This window comes from Geotrypetes seraphini, chromosome 18 (genome assembly GCF_902459505.1).
Source record: "Geotrypetes seraphini chromosome 18, aGeoSer1.1, whole genome shotgun sequence".
Taxonomy (NCBI): domain Eukaryota; kingdom Metazoa; phylum Chordata; class Amphibia; order Gymnophiona; family Dermophiidae; genus Geotrypetes; species Geotrypetes seraphini.
The window spans coordinates 16807627-16821591 of record NC_047101.1 but is presented as its reverse complement, the minus strand read 5'-3'; the positions used below and the strand labels follow the sequence as shown (position 1 = coordinate 16821591).

Genomic DNA, 13965 nt, shown 5'->3' with positions numbered 1-13965 from the left:
TTTCTTATACCTCACAAATATCAACTAGGAATCATTGTCAACTGGGATAGTACTAAAGTGGTTTTGGTCATTTTTGGTGTGGAGACGGGTCAGGAGAAGTCAAGTTGGTCCACTGTGGGGTCCCCCAAGGGTCAGCATTATCTGCTATGTTGTTTAATATCTATTTGTTACCATTATGTAAGGAATTGCAGGAATTCGGTATTAGTTTCTACCTCTATGCGGACGACATCCAGTTCCCGATTCTTGTGGATAAATCCATGGCTGAAGCTTTGAGATGTCTACATAATTGCTTTCAAGTCATTCAGGACTGGATGCGTAAGAACCAGCTAAAATTGAATGTGGCAAAATCAGAAGTTTTGTGTGTCGGTCGGGAAAAGCAGTTATCAGTATCTTTGTTCCCTTCTGAGGTTTTATTGGAAAATGTGGAGGTTCCAGTGCTTTGGCAGTGTAGATATCTAGGAGTACTTTTGGACTCAACATTATTAAGCCACAAGTAAAGTCAGTGGTATCTCATGCTTTTTTATAGCTTTGACTGTTGCGCATAATAAGAGACTATTTGTCTGTGGACAATTTTAGGGCTATCATCACGATGATGTTGACCCCGGTATTTGATTATTGTAATGCTTTATTTCTGGGATTGCCGAAGTATGTGGTTCAGGCTCTTCAACTTGCTCAGAATGCTGACACATTGTGCGGGCTTTGAAAACTGAGCACATTACTCTATTTCTGAAGGATCTTTGTTGGTTACCTATTAGTGTACGCTTTGAATTTAAGGTCCTCTGTGTAATTTTTAGGCTGTTGAAGGATGATTGCCCGGTGGCTTTGCGTTCATTATTGCATGTTCATCAGTTGATACGTGTGTTACGGTCCATGGATAAGAGTGTGGTGTGGTTATCAGGGAATCGATTTTCTGGGATGTGCTACCGTTGGATGTAAGGCACTCTACAGTTTAGGAAATATTAAAAACCCGGCTGTTTGAACGTACTTTTCTTAAATGACCTTGATTGCTATATATCTGTTTGTTCAACAATTGCTGAGAAGATATTTGGGCTAAGGTTTTATTGTGCAGCTTGTTACTAATTTTAAGTGGGGTTTTTTCTCTGTGTCTGATTATTTTGTTGGTATTTTTGAAGTGTATGTTTTGCTTATTGTATGTTATTATGTTTTTAGTTGTTGGATATGCAGGCTATAAATTTGTAAATTAATTAATTAATTAATAAAGTTAGCAACATAGACATTATGAATCATAGCAAGACTATAATGAAAACAGAGCAGAGGTTTTAGTTTGGTCCTGCTTGGTCCGTACAAAGGGCCCTTTGGCGGGATCCCAGCAACGGTGCATGCCCACCTCATGCAGCCCTTTAAAGGGCTGCTTAATCAGGCCCAGGAGGTAATAGGCGGGGCCTCAGTTCAACTGAAAATCCCCAGGTGGAGAGAGGAGGGACAATCAGCTGACTCCCTTCCTCCTCTCTCTGCTGGAATTCTATGAACGTTGGAGCTAGTACCGCCGCGACCGGCGATAAAAAAAAAGCCTAACGCAGCTTTGTAAATGCACAGTATGTTTTTTATGAGCTTGATCAGCTGGAAGATTCCTGTTAGGTTGTTAAAAGTGAAGATCAGTAGGTGAGTGATTTGATATTAACCCTTTGTAATTTCAGGTGACTGCTTCTATGCCTGATTTTTTTTGGAATTGACGATTTATTCCTCTTTCTCCCAGCTAGGGATAAAACTATTTAGTTATGCAGATGATTTTACGATTATCATCCCATTCACCAATTCTGTCTCCGAAACTATTCCCAAAGCTTCAGAAGCTATAAACATGATGGAACAATGGATGACAAACTTTTAGGCTCAAACTTAATTCAGATAAAACGACTTTTTTCATTGCTTCACCACATCCACTTGACATTAAATCACCCCTCTGTATCAATAACCTTAGTTACCCTATCCAGCCCTCCATAAAGATACTAGGTGCAACTCTGGATCAATGCCTAACCATGAAAGACCAAGTAGACTCCTTAATCAGAAAGGGATTTTTCACTCTCTGGAAACTCAGATCCCTTAAAGCTTATTTTGTTACATCGGTTTATGGAATCCTAGTCCAATCCCTCGTACTAAGCCTGCTTGACTACTGTAACATCGCCTATTTGGCAATTTCCCAAAAAAATATGCGACGCCTACAACTGTTGCAGAATGCGGCAGTCAGACTAATCTTTGGACTAAAGAAATTTGACCACGTGACACCCTACTACCGGCAGCTACATTGGCTGCCGATGGAGGCACGCATAAAGTTCAAATTTGCCTGTTTCTGCTTTAAAGCATTACACGGAGTTGCCCCCAAATACATTACTGACCTTTTCTCCTTCTCAACCAACAGACACAAGAGAAGTTCACATTCCAACTTCGTTTCCCCCCCAGTGAGAGGTTGCAAACTGAAAAAACACCATGAATTCCTTCTCTCACACCAAGCAGCATCATGGGGTAAAGACCTAGAACAATTACTTTCGCCCTCTACTTATGAGGAATTTAGGAAACGTCTAAAAACACACCTGTTCCTAAAACATCTTGACAACTGATCCACTTATCTCTTTCCTCTCAATAGCGACCTACTGTCCTTTTGATCACTTTTCTCCTCAACAATGAATTTCCTGTCTAATTACTTCTCTTTCTTCTTCCCCTCTTGAAGTCAGTCAATTTGTACTTTTGCTTAATCTTTTGTAAACCGCATAGAACTTCACGGTATTGCAGTATATAAGCTGTTATTATTATTATAATGTGGGCTTTTTATTTTCCTTTATTAAGTGCAATGTTTATTTTGGAATACATTTAAAAAAAAAAAAAAAAAAAAAAAAATATATATATATATATATATATATATATATATATATAACACAACAACAGGTGCCACCCAAAGGGTCGTGGACACTTGGAATGCGCTACCGGAGGAAGTGATCAGGCAGAGTACGGTACAAGGATTCAAACAGGGATTGGACGGATTCCTGAGGGATAGGGGGATCGTGGGATACTGAGAGAGGTGCTGGGATGTATCACAGGTATAGAAAGCTAACCAGGCAATAAGTATAGAAACCCAACCAGGTCGTGCATGTGCAAGACTGGAGGGTTAGGACTTCGATGGGAAGCTAGGACTTAAATGAGAAACCAGGGTGGCAAGGGGACCCCCTCTGGGGATTCAGACAGGTCTTGACCTGTTTGGGCCGCCGCGGGAGCGGACTGCTGGGCAGGATGGACCTGTGGTCTGACTCGGTGGAGGCACTGCTTATGTTCTTTCAAATAAAACAAGTCCAAGATGCCCCAGGTACATTAGCTAGATTGTGAGCCCACTGGGACAGATAGGGAAACATGCTTGAGTACCTGAAGAAAATTAATGTAAACCGTTCTCAGCTCCCCTGGGAGAAGAGTATAGATAATTGAATAAATAAATAAATAAAAGATCTGCCCCTAACCACACCTACTTTAGTGGCAGGCACCTATCAAGTTAGGCGCCTACCATCCAATTAAGTGCAATTAATGTCAATTACTAATTCTTAATTGCCAATTATTGGCCCCAATTACGCTTTTAAAATAACCACCCCTTTTACAAAGCTGCATTAGGCTTTTTAAAAAAAATCTAGCTCCGCTGATCATAGGAATTCTGAGCGTTGGAGCTAATACCGCCATGGTCGACGATAAAAAAAAAGGCTAACGCGGCTTTGTAAAAGGGGAAGAGTACGTTAGGTGCCTAGATCGACTAGGCGTGCCAATCTAGGTGCCTAATTTTAGGCATCCTTTATAGAATCTGGGCCTTAACACATGGTTTTTACCATGGAGTAACCCGCTAGCGTAGAGCCGCATGAAGAGGCTTTGTGGTAATTTAGCAATTACCCCACGGTAAACCGTGCATCAGTGCTTTTTGTGTTGGGGCATACGCAGCGGCGTAGCAGCGGTGCCCCCTCCTCCACTCTCTTCTCAGTCCCCCGCTCTTTCGCCGCTCCCCTTGCTGCACGCATGCACCCCTTCTCTACCCTACCTCTTTCAATTTCCCTGGCAAGAGCAGCCAGCGTCGGCTGTCCCTGTGACATCACAGGGAAAGCCGACGCTGGCACAAGCAGCAGGTTGGAGTTGTTGCTCGTGCCGGCGAAGAGATAGAGATGGGGTGGGGGGAGGGGAGTGTGAAGGTTTGCGTGGCAGGGGAGCAATGGGAAGGAACGGAAGGGTGGAGATGAGAAGGGGTGCACCAAGATGGCACCCCGGGGCGGACCAAGGCGGTGGCACCAAGGAGAAGGGTGGCACCAAGACAGCACCTGGGGCAGACCAAGGCGGTGGCACCAAGGAGAAGAGGTGCACCAAGATGGAACCCCAGGGCGGACCAAAGCAGCGGCACCAAGGAGAAGAGTGGCACTAAGACAGCACCCGGGACGGACCACCACCCTGCCCTCCCTTACTACACCACTGGGCATGACATGGGCAGACATTGGGTGTGGCAGTGCTTACTGTACATTAACTGACTAATGGAGTTAATGTGGAACCACTTACTGGGCGCAGGTAAACCGCATTAATGGAATGTTAAGCATGGAAGCACCTCTAAGTGTTGCATTAAATTTGCAGCTACAGTGCAGTACAGTCCTGTGTTAAGCCAAAATATTTGCAAATTGTACTGCCATTTAGTAAAAGAGCCTTTTGATGACGCAAAGAAACTACCTTTATGTAATGTGAAAATCTGGGACAACAGTGGACCTTATAACAAGGTCTTTATAAGAAGGAAAGCATCATTATGAAACGGTATTATTTGCAATGTCAGCTGCCAGTTACGGGACTAATGATTACAGTGTAAAACAGTACCTGAATCGTAGCTCACCTTGGGTTCAGATTTGGAATCCACATGCCAAGACCATGTGGACCCCATTGAGACTGAACTGCAATGTGCAAAGGCTGAATCACTGGGCCCTTCAAACTGATTTGTCAGAGAGATGAAAGTGCTCGAATCTAACTGACCGCTGGCTTGTTCCGCCTCCAGTGCAGCAGTCAAGACTCTTTATCTAAAACCCTTGGCTCCGACATGCAATTATTAACCCCGTTCACTCAGTTCACAGACTCTTATCAGAACTGATTTGGATAAAAGGCTCGGTTTATGCCCTCACTTTCATATTATGTTAATACATTATATTAAAATCAATAGCATGCCAGAGTGGCAATAAAACACCCACAAATATTCCTCGAAAATTTCAATAAATTATTTCTGCAATGTACTTACAGTGGGCAGTTTGTCAGCTACAAGTCTCTGAAGGAGTCATCGCGTACAGAGTCCACGTCCTTTTGCACTTGATAAACCTCCCTGCATGACAGGTCAGGGAGGCCTACTCTACGTGCGAGAGAGAAAAAAAAAATCATTATTTTCCCTAATAAATAAATTACTGGCCTATGTTTCATATATCACTCAAACCTGCTGCTTCTGAGGGCTTAAATAATAAATAACAAACAGCTCAATTAGTTTATTAATAACGGTTCTTCATTCTAAGGGGAGGTGGGTGGGTCATTTCATTTTCTCCAGACCACTGTGAGCAGTGGATTGAATACTACCTATCTGGAAGAAGAAATTTGTATGTCAGTGCAAACATTTACCTTTTGAAGTTTAAGAAAAGCAGGGCGGTCAGTGTATACCGTGTTTCCTGAAAATAAAAGCGTCATATTAATTTTAGGTCCAAAAAACACACTAGGGCTTATTTTGGGGGATGTCTTATTTTTTCATGTACAACAATCATCCCTCCCTTCCTCTTCCCTCTCCCCCCCCCCCATGTGCAGCATCATTCCTCCCCTCTCACCCATCTCCTTGTGCAGGAGAACCCCACCGACCCTCCCACCTGACATACCTCAGCTCCGAGGACGCGTAAAGCATCAGGGTGGGGGCAGGATTGATGAACTGACGAGTCCGATTTTTTCAGCAAATCAGGCAGCATTAGTGTCAGGGACGGAGCCAGAGAGTGTCAGGGACATTCAGGAGGGGGGGGGGGACGACTTCAGGGGTCGATCGTAACTAGGGCTTATTTTCGGGGTAGGGCTTATATTAGGAGCATCTTTAAAAATCATGCTAGGGCTTATTTTCAGGATAGGTATTATTTTCAGGGAAACAGAGTAGTTTTAATGCTGGCCAGTGTAAACCTATCAGAAACCAGAGGCTAATTTTTAGCCTTGTTACCTCTCAGTTAACTTTTAGGTCTGTTGGGCTCCTCTTTCTCACCCTCCCTGATAGTCTGATAACTAAACACAACAAGTCTATGATCACCCCAAAATAATCCTGAAAAAGCTCGTAAACATTTGAAAGCGGACCATCGTGGGTATTTTTTTTGGACTGTGGACTGAGTGACTTTTCTTTTCAAAGACGCGTACGAGATCTAAGATTGATAATGTGACCCCCCAAACCCCCCCCCCGAAGACGCCTGTTCCAGCCCATCCCTTTTCCCTGTCATTTTTTTCCTGCACTGTTTCCTTTTATTTTTAATATTTCACCCTTACTCTTTTTCCTTTTGTTTCAATCCTTTTTGTCGTAATAGTCATTATTAGTTTGTTTGTCTATTCCCCCCAGGTCTTTAATTATTTTCACTATTGTAAAGATGTAAACCGCTTTGGTATGTCAAAGTAGTACAGAATAATCTCGTTATAATGGACTTCAAGGGACCTAGAAAAATGGTCCGTTATATCCAGAGTTCCATTTTTAAAAAAAACTTTATTTAGGTCAACTTGAAACAATGTTCAATCAATGAACAACAGTCACTGCACAAGCGTATCAGCAACATCAAGAACAAAACTCAGCAAAACATTGGTACGGCACGAAATGATTGCAAAATCAGAACACTGAAAGATGCTCTAAAGCATTATGTCGCACTATATTGGAAAGAAAAATATTCTGTCATTTTCTTCTGGGCTGCATTTTGATACTATATCACCGGCATACCACGCGCCTTGTAGGCCGAGCCTGCATGTCCGTTATAGCCGAAGAAAACTACAGCTAAAAGCGGCTCTGGGGCCCAAATTGGTTGTCCGTTATATCCGAAAGTCCGTTATACGCGAGCCCGCTATATGCAATGATTTTCTGTATGTTTATAAAAGCGCACGGCCGGGACCAGCGGACCTCGTCCGCTATAAGCGAGGTTCCGTTATAAGCGAGTCCGTTGTAACGAGATTATACTGTATATCAAATCGGAATAAAGTTGAAACTTGCATCAACTGAAGCTGCCGCCTTAAACCGGCCCTGCTTTTTATATCAAGCCACTGCATCTGCATCACTCGCATGAACTCGCATCATTGGGGAAATGGGATAGATCATCTCCATGCACTCTGAAAGCCAACATGGTTTTTACCCACTCTTCATTTCCACCCCTCTGGCTGCCCTGCCTTGCTCCAGGGCTTTTTTGCAAGGAACACATGGCAGAAACATATTACAATAGCTGCCCACTGTGGCCTGATCTTTGTTTAAAGAGCTGGGCTGGCTACTCAGGGAGAACAGATTTCCCCTGTTACTCACAGGTTCATGTTTACGACTCGAATGACAATGAGTATCTGCAGGGTCCACATCACATCTGCTCCAGTGCCAGCCATTTCTGAACAAATCTGTAGGCAATACTGTCGAGTCATCTTAGCAATGACTTATACACAAATACACACTTCCCACCGCACACAACCTTGTGTATATTGTAAATCGCCTAGATTCTTGGAGCCCCCCTCCCAGTTCATGAGGCATCCCCCACTCATTGATACTGTCATTTTGGCTACCGATCAGAGCGAAGATTGTTTTTAAACTAGCGTGCATAGTTTTTAAAGATATTTGAGGGTTTCGCTCCAGAATATGTGGTTTTCCAAACAGAATCTGCTTGACTTGAGCCATAGAAACCAGTTTATTTATTTATTTTTTTTTGGGGGGGTGGGAGGGGGTACAATACAAAAGAGGGTTGAATAGCTCCAGACGATACTGGTCTGGTCCTCTGTTCCTTTGTATTTAAAAGGAATCAGAACATATTCTCTCCTTTGCTGTAATTTGAAAACCTATTTATTTAGAAAATATTTACTTATTGTCTCCCCCCCGCCTTTTTACTGTCCTCTTCCCCCCCCCAACTGCCCCTTCCCCGCCCCTCCCCTTCTCCATACCTCTAACATTCTTGGTGTAAGCAGCAACCCCAACCTACCGCTTGTTTCAGCTGTTGGCTTTTCCTCTGACATCACTTCTTGGACCGGCGCCCAGGAAGTGACATCAGAGGAAGAGCCGAAGCCGGCGTGAGTAGCAGGTTGGGGTTACTGCTCACGCTGAGAATGTTAATGAGGTACGGGGAAGGGGAGGGGGCGGTGAAGGAGCAGCCTCCAGGGTGCCCAGAGCGGTTGACCGCCATCAGCTTCGCTGGCCGCGTGAGGCAGGATCAGGGCAGATGGAAGACTGAGATGGCTGTGCAATAGATGCACAGATATACAAAAACATATATAATTACATGAAGACATGTAAAGTTCCTGGAGGAACAGCTCATGGCTGCCAATGAGACAGACATGGAGAAACCACCGCTTGCCCTGGGATTGGCAGCACGGATACTGTCACCATTTTAGCCGGGGCCAGCAAGGCAAATGCTCTGACGCTCACAGGAATTCTATGAGCAATGGAGCATCTACCTCTCCGGCCCGCACTAAAAATCTCTAGCACTGTTTAGTAAAAGGAGCCCTTAACTATTTAAAATTTTTAATTGGCCCCAATAACAAGCAATTAGCACCTCATAACTGGTAAGAACTTTTAAGCTACGGTGTGTGCTAGCATTTACAGTAAAAGGACCCCCTCGTAAGTCAATGTACATTCATCTATAATTATTTTGCACTATGAGTGCTTATGATCAGATATAACAGTTCATAACAGTTCGTAAACAAACTCAACAGATTGCATCATACAATATTAGTTTATGCTTGCAGTGAGTGGGCTTATGAGCAAAATTAATTAGCAGAATACCTAGTTGTATATTTTCCTTGTGCTTTACTGGAGCTGTTTCTAAACATTCCTAAATGCAGCTGCTGCAGACCAGTGCTTGAGGGACTTGTGGGCCCTGTTAGGAGGATTATGGAGCATATCATGTTCAGTGGCCAGCCGCCAAAGGAAAAATGCATGGAATTCAAAACTTGCTTAAGGGCACTGACAAGTGAACTTCTTTAACCTATGAATCAATCAATAAATCATAAAACTTACCATATCATCCATTAAAATCACACAAAAATATTTCTCTTTTTTACAGGGGCATTGCTGAGTGGCGCCTGGTTCGGGGTGGGAGCAGGGCGGCTGGGAGGTAGTGATCCAATTCCCCCCTCCTCCACCGCCGAAGTGCTCAGGGGGGGGGGGGGCACCCGACACGCGGAGCGGGCGAGACCGCCGCCTCGCCGCGGTCGGAGCTGGGCCCCGCAGCCAAAAGAAAAACCCGGCCGCGCTGGGGCCAGCAAGTGGCTGGCGCTCCAGGCCGAAGAAAAAACTCCCGATCCGCTAACACGAGTCCGAGTGGCAATGGGGCCCGTCGGAGTCCGCGGCCGCGTGGCCGCCAGAGGACGGAGACCCCAATCCCTCCCCTTCTCCAACGCCGGACGCAGTAGGCAGGAGGAGTCGGCTGGCGCATCCCCGCCCACGCGGCCGCGTCGGCCCGAGCCGACCGAGAATGCACGCAGCAACAGCACTCCTGGCCACGGAGGCCCGCGGCACAGACGGGCCCGCCACGCATCCGGGCCGCCTGTGCAGTGGCCCGGCCCCGTCCAAGCCCTCCAGCGCTCTTACCCGCAGATCCCCCACAGCGTCTGTGCTGCTGGTACCACGAAGACGCGGCCGTCTCCCGCTCACCTCCAGGCCCAAAGCAAGAGAGGGACAAATAGGTGAAAGACTCCATTAAATAGTTATTTATTTATTTAATTTTTTTATTTTTTTTTTTTTTTTAAACTAGTGTGTTGAGGGTGAGCGGGAGGGAAGCCGCGTCCGCCTCGTGTGAAGCCGGATCGAAAGGGGCGACCTCCCCTCCGCTCACCCTAATCTAGCCTACCCCCCCCCCCCCCCCCCCTCCTGCTCCTAGCCGATTGGCCCCAAGGCTTCGGCCGATTTGTCATCGCTCCTCCCTATGTGGTTCGGAGCTTGTTCTTACTCACAGGTTCATGTTTACGACTCGAATGACAATGAGTATCTGCAGGGTCCACATCACATCTGCTCCAGTGCCAGCCATTTCTGAACAAATCTGTAGGCAATACTGTCGAGTCATCTTAGCAATGACTTATACACAAATACACACTTCCCACCGCACACAACCTTGTGTATATTGTAAATCGCCTAGATTCTTGGAGCCCCCCTCCCAGTTCATGAGGCATCCCCCACTCATTGATACTGTCATTTTGGCTACCGATCAGAGCGAAGATTGTTTTTAAACTAGCGTGCATAGTTTTTAAAGATATTTGAGGGTTTCGCTCCAGAATATGTGGTTTTCCAAACAGAATCTGCTTGACTTGAGCCATAGAAACCAGTTTATTTATTTATTTTTTTTTGGGGGGGTGGGAGGGGGTACAATACAAAAGAGGGTTGAATAGCTCCAGACGATACTGGTCTGGTCCTCTGTTCCTTTGTATTTAAAAGGAATCAGAACATATTCTCTCCTTTGCTGTAATTTGAAAACCTATTTATTTAGAAAATATTTACTTATTGTCTCCCCCCCGCCTTTTTACTGTCCTCTTCCCCCCCCCAACTGCCCCTTCCCCGCCCCTCCCCTTCTCCATACCTCTAACATTCTTGGTGTAAGCAGCAACCCCAACCTACCGCTTGTTTCAGCTGTTGGCTTTTCCTCTGACATCACTTCTTGGACCGGCGCCCAGGAAGTGACATCAGAGGAAGAGCCGAAGCCGGCGTGAGTAGCAGGTTGGGGTTACTGCTCACGCTGAGAATGTTAATGAGGTACGGGGAAGGGGAGGGGGCGGTGAAGGAGCAGATGGAGGGGTGGAGAAGGGGGCAGGGGAGATGTGCCTCTGCCCCGGGCGTCTCTCACCCTCACTATGTCACTGGCAGCACCTGCCTAATGTGTGCTTACCATAGCATTATACTGGTATACCATGGGGCGTGCTGAAGCGTCCCGTGGTAATTTTGCTATGTGTGCTCGCTAACCATGTGCTAAAAAAAAATAAAAAATCTATTGGTGCAGGACAGTTTTCTGGGGGCAGAGAGTAGACATGTTCTGCGCTAATCAGTTAACGCAATTACTTTGTGATTAGCATAGGTTTAGCCCATGGGTCCCTACCACCTACAAAATAGGGGACAGTAGGAGCTCACGTGCTAATGGCCAGGCATTAATGTTCCCATTAGTATGTGGCCATTACTGAAATATTCAGAATTTGGCCCATTTTTACCCATGCAGAAAAAAATGGCCTTAGCTTGCGGGAATGACCCATGTAAGGGTGCGCCAAGGTCATTTTTCATCGCTGTTTGGCCAAAGGGCCCTTAAATGCCAAGCATGGAGTTTACATATCGGGGTGGGGGGGGGGATTATTTTGGGGGAGAAAAAGTCCTAAACAGACTACAGTCTGTTTCTTTCCATGACTTTAACTGTCAAGAACAGCAGCAGCCATTTATCACCCTGGGAGAAAATATCAAAATATGAAAAACTGTGCTCTATGAATACTAATGTTTATGCAAAAAGTACAAATTACACTTCTCAAAAATTTCACACCACAGAAATACGGACATGCATGAATCTTTAAACAAAAGGAGGGTCTAAAAATGTCTGTTGGAAAGTCTAGCTGGGCTAAATCTCAGTGCCAAGCCTGAAATCAAGTTTCCTGAAAAGAAAATTCCAAGCCCAAATATATATATATATATATATTTTTTTTTAAAGTTTCATTCTCCCACAGGCATTCAGGAAACATCCTGGGTCAAAGGCCAAATTTATCTTTTTTTTTCTTCTTTATAAGAAAAACATTGGGCCATTCATGGAAACAGCTCACGAAGCACAGCGTGTGGAGCTGTTGTAACCTTCAGCATATGGAAAAAAGGGGCCCTTTGACCAAAGCTGTGGCAAAAAAATGGCTTTAGCGTGCCCTTATGTGGGGTTTTCCTATGTGCTAAAGCCACTTTTTACTGTGGCCAGTAAAAGGTCGATTTTCCTTTTTCTGATTTAATGGCCATGCACTACGTTGCCATTAACTCATGGTTATTTATAGCAATTACACATGAGCCCTAACCATGAAAGACCAGGTGGACTCCTTAATTAGAAAGGGTTTCTTCACTCTCTGGAAACTCAGATCCATTAAAGCTTATTTCGATACGTCGGCATTCAGAACCCTGGTCCAATCCCTCGTACTAAGTCAACTTGACTACTGTAACATCGCCTACTTAGCTATTTCCCAAAAAAATATGCGACGTGTACAACTAATGCAAAATGCAGCGGTCAGATTAATCTTCGGACTAAAGAAATTCGATCATGTGTCACCCTATTACCGGCAGTTTACATTGGCTACCGATGGAAGCACGCATAAAGTTTAAATTCGCCTGCTTCTGCTTTAAAGCGCTAAACGGACTTGCCCCTAAATACATAACTGACCTTTTCTCCTTCTCTGCCAACAGACACAAGAGAAGCTCTCATTCCTACTTCGTTTCCCCGCCAATTAGAGGTTGTAAACTGAAAAAACACAATGAACACCTTCTTTCACATCAAGCAGCATTGTGGGGTAAAGACCTAGATCAACTGCTTTCGCCCACTACTTATGAGGAATTCAGAAAAGTCTAAAAACTCAACTGTTCCTAAAGTATCTAGACAACTGACCCACTCATCTTCTTTCTCCTCCATAGCGATTCCTCTGTCCTATTAATCTCTTTCTCCTCAACAACGCATTTCTGGTCCTATTAACAATAGTGATTTACAATAGTGATACAATAGTAATTTACAATAGTGATACAATAGTGATTTACAATAGTGATTTACAATAGTGACACCATGAACACCTTCTTTCACATCAAGCAGCATTGTGGGGTAAAGACCTAGATCAACTGCTTTTGCCCACTACTTATGAGGAATTCAGAAAACGTCTAAAAACTCAACTGTTCCTAAAGTATCTAGACAACTGACCCACTCATCTTCTTTCTCCTCCATAGCGATTCCTCTGTCCTATTACTCTTTCTCCTCAACAACGCATTTCTGGTCCTATTAACAATAGTGATTTACAATAGTGATACAATAGTAATTTACAATAGTGATACAATAGTGATTTACAATAGTGATACAATAGTGATTTACAATAGTGACACCATGAACACCTTCTTTCACATCAAGCAGCATTGTGGGGTAAAGACCTAGATCAACTGCTTTCGCCCACTACTTATGAGGAATTCAGAAAAGTCTAAAAACTCAACTGTTCCTAAAGTATCTAGACAACTGACCCACTCTTCTTCTTTCTCCTCCATAGTGATTCCTCTGTCCTATTAATCTCTTTCTCCTCAACAACGCATTTCTGGTCCTATTAACTCTCCCCTTCCCCCCCTCTTAAATTCAATCAATTTGTACCTCGCTTAATCTATTGTAAACCGCATAGAACTTAACGGTATTGCGGTATATAAACTGTTACTATTATTATTATTATTTACGGCCACCTATTTTAAAGGCAGTAAGAGGCCATGTGCTAATTCTGTGCTCATCAGTTAGCACGCGTTAACTGATCAGCGCAGAAATGCTCATTCTCTGCCGCCAGACATGCCGCCTCAGCTAAAAACTATTTTTAGCATGCAGATAGCACACGCACATTCGTAACTTCCTGTGGAACACCTCAGCATGCCCCTCGGTATGTCATTTTAACCTGCAGTGGCCTTTGGTGAAAGGGCCCCAAGTGTCTTGTAGGTTTTCTGAAAGGTTTTATTTCGTCTTTCCTAATACGGATGCCAGTTTAACCCTTTCAGGACCAAGGCCAATTTTTGTGGTTTTGACGACATTTTTA

At 44.4% G+C, this 13965-nt stretch overlaps 1 long non-coding RNA gene across 1 annotated transcript in view; it reads right to left on the bottom strand.

Annotated features, from left to right (window-relative positions):
• The window catches only part of LOC117351528, a 133417-nt gene that overhangs the window by 37700 nt on the left and 81752 nt on the right, over positions 1 to 13965 (bottom strand). The window contains exons 2-3 of the long non-coding RNA XR_004537450.1: positions 5620 to 5666; positions 5252 to 5359 (exon numbers count right to left, since the gene is read on the bottom strand). This is a non-coding gene — a long non-coding RNA (uncharacterized LOC117351528). The remainder of the gene's footprint in view (positions 1 to 5251; positions 5360 to 5619; positions 5667 to 13965) is intronic.